The sequence below is a fragment of the Lissotriton helveticus genome, chromosome 2_1 (assembly GCF_964261635.1).
Source record: "Lissotriton helveticus chromosome 2_1, aLisHel1.1, whole genome shotgun sequence".
Classification (NCBI taxonomy): domain Eukaryota; kingdom Metazoa; phylum Chordata; class Amphibia; order Caudata; family Salamandridae; genus Lissotriton; species Lissotriton helveticus.
Window position 1 is genome coordinate 587,602,184 of NC_136059.1, and position 8,475 is coordinate 587,610,658.

Below are 8,475 nucleotides of genomic sequence, written 5' to 3' on the forward strand. Positions count from 1 at the left end.
TCTCTCCTTTTTACCATCACTTACGATTTTTCGTACCGTTTCTTTGGCATCATTGAAAATTACATGACCATATTTTTAACATGTCTGCCGCATTCTTTACGGAAGACACGGGCGTTATTCGTCGCACTTAATATGACTTGCAACCTATCAATCGCCACACTACCGAGGAACTTTTGTCTTAGAGTGAAAGTAAGTGTTCACTACTACGCTGGATAACGTGGGAAAGAGAATAGTTTACGCTCGCATTTTAAAACAAACATTTTGAAACAAGCATTATTGCCTGTATAACGCGACCGCTTTTAATCGTTCTTGCAGTTCTTTCAAACATGGTTGAGAACGACGAGTTCGTCAAACTCGTAAGTATTAACAGGCTCACTCACCGGTACCAGTCGGGCGAATGTCACGTTTTTACACACAATGGCATCATATTTACAATTTCACATCACCGGGCCATAAAGTGGGTAACAACAGACTCATGTAATAAACGTTGCAACATATAAAAATCACGTGTGCCAGATGCATGCAAAATAACAGAGATGTATAACCTTGTATTCACATATATTTATGTTAACAATCAGTGTGTAATGATTCTGTTCACAGTAATAGCTCCCTGATGAAGAGCAATTACAGCTCGAAATAAGCATTCCGGTCTGGCCATTTAATTGATATTGTTTCGTGTAAAGCGCCCTGATGTTGAATTGATGAAGTCTGCGCTATACAAAGCACAAATAGGTGCATCAGAGTAAGTCTGTGCCTGAGACACCTTCTTAACGGTGCCTAAAGCACGCGGAGATTCAGACTGAAAGACCCAAAAAGATTCTGCCTGAGACACCCGGAGAAACTCCTTCTGTGAGTACGGCGTTGAGAGGCAGCTTTGCCTGAGACACCACATTATCTGTGCCTGAGACACACAGAGAGCTGAGACTGACACACCCAGAGAGACTGTGTCCGAGACATCCAGAGGACTGTGTCTGGGTCACCCTGAGGCCTGCGCCTGGGAGTGAAGACACACAGACGATGTCTATTTATGAGACACCCATGACTGTTTCCGATGCACCTTATAAGTATCTGAGACACTCGGAACGGTTTGTGAGACCCCCATAGTGATTGTGTCTTAGAAGTGTACCGCGATAATTCGACACGAGACAGGCATGTGCCTGCGACATCACCATGAAAGTGGGGTACCCAGGGGGTCACTGTGTCCGACAATCAGGATTCAGACTCCCTGAAGAGTCTGCCGAAGTCTCCACGGAGATTACATCTGAGACACAAGGAGGACAGCGCCTCAGAGTGAGACACCCTGCGGACAGCGTCTCTGAATGTGACATGGGGAAACATCATTTACCACGAAGGCATTACCACTACTAACGTTTACCACGTGACACTTACCACGCAGGGTGCCTTCCACGCAGGGTGCCTTCCACGACGTCTTTACCACGGGCTGGGGGGGAGACGTGGTATTCCTTCAAGTCGTTCTGCGTGGGTTTGGGGGGCAGAGGGGGGGGGGTGGGGGCTCGGAGGGGGGCTGGGGGGGGTCTCCCCCCCCAAAAACAACAAGCAGGTTACTTTAAAAAAATAAACGAACATAAATTTAAAAGAAAAAGGAAAGAGCCTCCCCCAAAGACGTGCCGTGTACGTCAAAAAAGCAGTCTTTTTTTTATTTTGGTATACGTGTTTTGACGCTTGTTTCAATGGAGGATGGAAGTAAGGGCTCGTAGAGAAAGACGTGCAGGTAAGACATTTCTAGGCGTTGTAAAATCCTACGTTGTAAATACCAGCGTGGTAAAGCCACTTGCGATGTAAAATTCGCGTGGTAAAGCCATGCGTGGTAATTGAAATCGTGGTATAATCATATATTCGTGACATGCAGAGGACCGCTGTGCCTGGGGCACCCAACACTGTTCCCAATACCCACTCTGAGACACCCCAACGACTCAGAGACGCCTAAAGACACAGATGAGAGCACAGCGAGTGAACACGGCAGAAATGCAGACACATTTTCTTCCACAAAAACTTAAATAATGGACGTTTTATAGGTCGAAAAAGTATGGAAACGGCTCATAGATGAGTGTACAAAAAAAAGTGCACAACAAAAACAGGTTTACCAGTCTGAAGGCACTTTACAGTGACTGAGTTGAACGAGACAGGCGGACTCCGAGGAAGGACTGGCCCTCGGGGTTCGCAGGGACCGCCTCCACCATTAACAACCCCCCCGTGCCACCAGTGCCCAAGTGGAGGGCGCCACGAACGCCATGTGAATATCTCTCACAGACAGAAGACACAACCAATGTCAAACCCCATCCAGAAACCCCCATATACTTACAGGTGGCTGAAGAGAGACATTGTGTTTTTCTGTCCGGTGGGAATTGTGGGGGTGGGTTAATATTAAGCTGCAGTCCTCAGGAATCCCGGTGTAGTGTGCAAACCACCCCACAGACACGGTTAACCCATGCCTTGCGTTGAGGAATGCAGCGCAGGTAGACCTGGAAAATACCCGCCCTTCACCTCACACCCCCACCCTCTTCCGTTTTCCTGAGAAGTCATCGTCTGCCCCACATCAGAAACCACGTCACATGGCCTCAACTTCAGACACACACAACCATCCCGTGGCTGCACCGCCCTGGGACCGCTACTACCCTTCCCCCCCAAGAGTCACCAATGCTACATGTCGCCATTAGACCACCAGACTGCACGCGGAGTTCAGGGGGTGGGGGCAGAGGATAAGGTGCTGTGCAATACAGGGGGTTAAGCACGGAAGTCAAGAACAGGGAACATGGTGAAGGCGACGGGGGCTCGGCGTTATGGGTTAAACACTGATGGGAGGGGCATGTGACGTCAGTCATTGTATACCGTGTCAAACTGCCCCAATTAACAACGGAAGAGGTCTGGGTGCCTTCAATACACACAGGACTTCAGTGGCGAGAGCCTGGGGCGGCATTTGGAACATAAGTTCTGTTGAAAGGCAAGGTGTGCGAGGGGGCAATCCACAAACACTTCCTCTCGGCATTACCCCAGACCCCCTCCCCTACCCCGAACACACTCACTCGCAAATAGCTGAGCTGCGGTCTGGGCCCAGAGCAGCTCAAACAGAACACGAACTACTTAGTCCGAGTTAAATATTTGCTTGAGAGGAAAAGTTAACTTTCCCTGCAAGTCTGTCTCAGCCGCATATCAGCAGTCACTACATCCTTGGCCTGTCAGAAATAGCACCATTCTTGCCCTCCCCCACACACCGACCCAGCTCCCCCACCTCCCATAGCATACATTTTAGTGCACCATTTCCGGATAGGGCACCACGTTGTGACCCGTACAGGGAGTCTCCAATCGAAAATACATCGGACCAAACTGGACTTTAAACCCCCTGGAAGTTGTCGACCGCTCGTTATGATGAATGAGATGTGCACAGCATGTGATCGTTTTAGAGACATAATTAGTGCGTGAACTCATTTGCAGGGTCTCGGCAAAAGAGACTCCCACAATGATTTGAGATTTTTTTCAACCTCAAGATCTTTTGTTAAATTCTTTATTGAAGGCATTTTACATGCTGTTGTCTTTTAAGGTGACCAGTTCAATTGTAGGACAGCCTTCATGGACATTCTTTATTTTCGGGCATTCCTATTCCCTCCATCTTAATTTCTTATTCCTCATCTCTCAATTTTCAAGCGTCTCTCATTGATCAATTCTCCTACCTCGCGACTTATTTTTCACACTTTTCCCATAGGCGTCTGTCCTCATCATTCATTCCTTTTTTCAACACTCACTGTCCAAACCTCATTCTGCATCCATCATTCCTCATGCCACACTTCTCATACCTCACTCCTCTTCCTCCCGCCGCCATTTCCCATCCTGCACCCCTCTCTTGTGATTCCTCACAACTTATCCTTCACTTCCCCATCTTCGTCCCCTCTCCTCTTCTTCTGCTCCAAGTCCCTCAATGATCAGCCCTTTTTAGGTTTTGCCTGGCGAAAGCTGCGCTCTGTGCAGCTTTTTATGTGTGCAGCTATGTGTACAAGAGCTAAGTGATGCTGTGTATGTGTGTGTGATGCTATGTGTGTATTATGCTATGTGTATGTGTGTAGCAATGTGTGGCTGTGTGTGTCTGTAGCTGTGTATGTGTGCAGATATGTGTCCAGGAGCTGAGTGATGCTGTCTGTGTGTAATGCTATGTGTGTGTGATGCTATGTATGTACAATACTGTGTGTGTGTGGAACTGTGTCTGTATAACTGTGCATGTCTGTAGCTGTGTGTGTATGTAGCTGTGTATACAAAGCCTGTCAATGTGTGTAGAGGAGGAGCTCTGTGTGTGTGTGTGTATAGCTCTGTGTACATATACCTATATGTGTGTATAAGTGCAAATGCAATATGTCTCACATTTCGTAACTATAAAGCTATTTACTAGTCAACGACAAAGCCATTTGTTTATCTGTTTTACAAAAAAAAACATGCACAAGCAAGTCTGGGAGTGTGCATGATGCGAGTGCCTCCAGATATTATTTGCCTCTAGATATTATTTGCCTCCAGTCTTACATTTAGAGCACGCGTTTTCCCAGACAGTCTTTGAAAGCTATTGAACGAAAAGAGGAGGAATCCAGACAGACTGTTTATGATAGCAATGGAAAGAGGGGACTTGGTATCGAATCCAACAGCGGCCATGATGCTATGGAAAGAAAGGACAAAGCATATTGACCCACTGTTGACACTATGGAAAGAATGGAGGAAGTATCAAAGAAAGACAGGTGGAGCATAAGAACCGAGCTAGGGGATGCTCATCCATGAAAAAGGAGGCTGCTGTTCTTTCCATGCCCTCAGAAAGTTCTCTTTAGGCCACAGGCCCCTAGATTTGAAATGGCTTGCTACCTACCATTTTCAGAACAAAGAAAGAGGCGTGGCAGTTATTTTGATGAGGAGAAAAGATAATGGGCCAGAAGGTGTGTGGGGGGGCTCTGTGTGGGTGTGTGTGGAGGGCTCTGTGTGGGTGTGTGTGGGGGGCTTTGTGTGGCTGTGTGTGTGGGGGGCTTTGTGTGGCTGTGTGTGTGGGGGGCTCTGTGTGGCTGTGTGTGTGGGGGGCTCTGTGTGGGTGTGTGTGGGGGGGGCTCTGTGTGGGTGTGTGTGTGGGGGGGGCTCTGTGTGTTTTTGGGGGGGCTCTCTGTAGGTGTTTGTGTGTGTCATTTGCGAGAGATAAAGCTAGTGGCATTGTAAATGACAATGCCATTTATTTATGTTAAAAAAAAACATAAATAAAAATAATGTCAAGAGCAATGCCAATAGCTCTAACTTTAACAAAGGCAAAACCATTGCATTGTAAATGCTTGTTGTTCTTGCCATTCTGCTTCTATCAGTATCCTGTTAAACATGGAAATGTAATGGAGTAAGTCAGAGGAGCCTTGTTATAAATTAAGCAACTCATTGTCTGCTGATTGTACAAAAACATGTTCTGCAAATACTTTTTTCATGGTATCCTTAGATCGTCTGAAATAATACAAACTCGGATCGTCCCGTTCTATCAATGGAACGGACCACAAGGGTGCGTCTACTCCCAAATAGGACAGAATAAAGGCTACTTTGGAGGAATCATCAGGAAAAGCTGTTGGTTTTGCTATAAAATGTGAGTGACACTGGTTCAGGAAAATAGTAAACTTATTACTACACCCAGGAAATCTTTCAGGGGGTGCTAATGGAACCAGAGTGGGGTTACTACTTGAATTTGTGTAGGTGGGGTAGTTGTAGTACTATCAAAACTATGTGTTATGTGTGAAACTGGGTGGCTTTAGGATCAGTTTTTGTGTTGCGAGAAAACTCCAAGTGGAACGATCTTGCATAGTGTTTTGTAAAGCAGGGAGATCTCTGCGTAAAGCAGCATTTTCTGACGAAATGTCTGCTAAAACTGTGGCTATATCCTGCAGGGTTATTTGCTGAGCTTGATCCATAATGTCTGGGCGAAACTCTTATAGTGGGCTTCGCCTTCTGTCTGACTAACCATACGATATTACCTTTAATCCGCACGGTTGAGTTTCGCAGAGACATTATGGGCCAACCTCCCATAACCTGTGTATTCTGAATCTCACTAGGAATATGCAATAGGGTTCAGGAAGGAGGGCCGGATACTGGACGCTTGAAGGCTCTTGTTGTCGACCTGCGAGGCAACAAGAACTGACTGTCAGTATTGTCTTCTTTTATTTCGTAAAGTTAGTCCCTCCCTTAATGCTATACAATCCCTTATATCAGTTGTCTCTCCTACCTGCGAACTAAAGTTGAGTGCAGCGTCCTAGTAGACTTGAGTGATGGTGTAATTCTTACTGCGTTTTTACTGGACATGTTTTTGAGCGTGGTTTACTCCTGTCCACTCTTCTTATTGTAATACTAAAGAAACAAACATTTACAAAATTATTCTTACACCCAATACAAAAGTTCAATAATTTCCAATGTTCTTCTTATCGCTTTTTAAAATTACTTACTATGGAATTTTCGCCCACTACCTTGTCTACCACTATGAAAAAATCAAAAGAAGGAAAAAACAATCAAACTTTCTTCAATACAATCTCTTGTGATGAGAATAATGTTGTCTTTGTCTCTCAAATTGTCTTTCTTAATTGCAGAAAAACATTCCAAAAATTGTCTGTTGTTCAATGTTACAAGCGCTTAGGCATGGTAAGGTAATTTTGCCTTGCGATGGGCGCTGTAAAGTAAACAAGTTCACGTAACTTTTTTTTCTGCCTCTCAGGATTGCAGCCACAATGAACTCGAGATGGTTTCTGAAGTGAAACGGGAGTTGAAGAAACGCTGCATCGATTTCAAGGTGAGCGTATCTGGATACCACCTCTCGTCCTGGCAATGCGCGGAAGGCTGAGCACCTTCTAGAACTGGGTGTGGCTTTAAGTACTATTGCCACACCCAAGATGGCCTCGCTCTATGCCAACGCACGCTCAGCGTGACTCGGGGTTGCTAAAAGTCTTTTCTCTAAGGCAACAGCTGCAGAGCGGACGAGAAGCTGCAATCGGTCCGAGATACAGCTTCTCTTGATTAGCGTACAGTTGCTCTATTCACTAATTCCAATGTTCGTACTCTTGTTTAACAATTCCAGTGTCTGCAATATTGATGTCCATTCAAAAAGAAATCCCTGCTCAAGGAACGCTTTGCCCATATCAAACAAAATCGGCATGAAATACAAAAATGTGACATACCATGCAAATGCAGTAACAAAAGTCTTTTAAGCACTAAACATAACATATACATACGGTCGTGCTGGTTGCACGGGATAGGGGAGGGCTTTTTACATACCTAATGACCCTGCCTATGCATTAGGATACCTGTTCACTGAGTATCTGGGAAATAATGACAGTTTCGCTATTTAAAGATGATATCAACGAGATGAGAGGGGCCATGTAGATGTTGAATAGCACCGGGCTAAGAGAAAATCCCTGTGATATCCCTGAGGTAATCGGTCTTTCAGTTGACACATAGGGTCCTAGAGTAACCGTTTGCCTGCTGTCGGCAAGGAAGGACTTCAGCCAGGCTAGGTCAAGATGGGATATGCCACAGCTTTTCATTCAATGTAATATTATGTCATGTGAGATGGTGTTGAATGCTGCTGATAGGTCCAACATGATCAGCACTGCATTCTTCCCCACGTCTAGGGTTAGTTTTAAAGTATCTGCAATTTTTAGTAGTGCTGATTCAGTCAAGTGTTTTGGACGGAAACCCGACTGTCAGGGGTGCAAATTCTTGGCCTCTCCCAGAAAGTTTGTTAGCTGCGTATTGACCGGTTTTTCAACAATTTTGCCAAGGGTAGGGAGTAGGAAGATGGGCCGGAGGTTGGAGAGTGTAGAGGGTTCTGTGACCTATATTTTCTGAAGTGGTTTAACTGCAGCAAGTCCAATCTACAGGGACTTCCACTGAGAAGAGTGAAAGGTTTATTATATTACTAATTACTGGGTAGACGATATCCACAATGGCATGAAAAATAACAGGTGGCCAGACATCAAAAGGGAAGCCAGATTTACATGAAAGAATTGCTTAACAAGACTGTTCCAGGCTAATGCTATGAAAAGCCTGGAGAGATGGTCCTATGTAAGAGAGAGCTGCAACTCTAGATCTGAAAGAGATGTCTGAGTACATTTTTTTGGGATGTTATGGATTTTTTCTTTCGAAGAAAGAATAGATTTGATTACATAGGGTCTGAAAAGGAGGGGTATCTTTATCTAAGGCTTTTGGGTGTATGAAGGATTTAAAATAGATTTTTGGTCCTGTTGCGTGTCTGTTATTTGCTTAGAAAAATAGTCCTTTTTTGCTAATTTTATTTGCAAGTGGCAAGTTTTGAGGGCCGCTCTGAATTGGTCTAGCTCTTCTGTTTTGTAGGCTCTTCTCCACCTCCACTCCAGCTGTTTACAGGAGAGATGGTAATCTGCCAATGCCTTCATGTACCAAGGGGCTGAGGCCTTGGGAATGTGTTTCTTTTTTGATTGGACTATGGGGCTA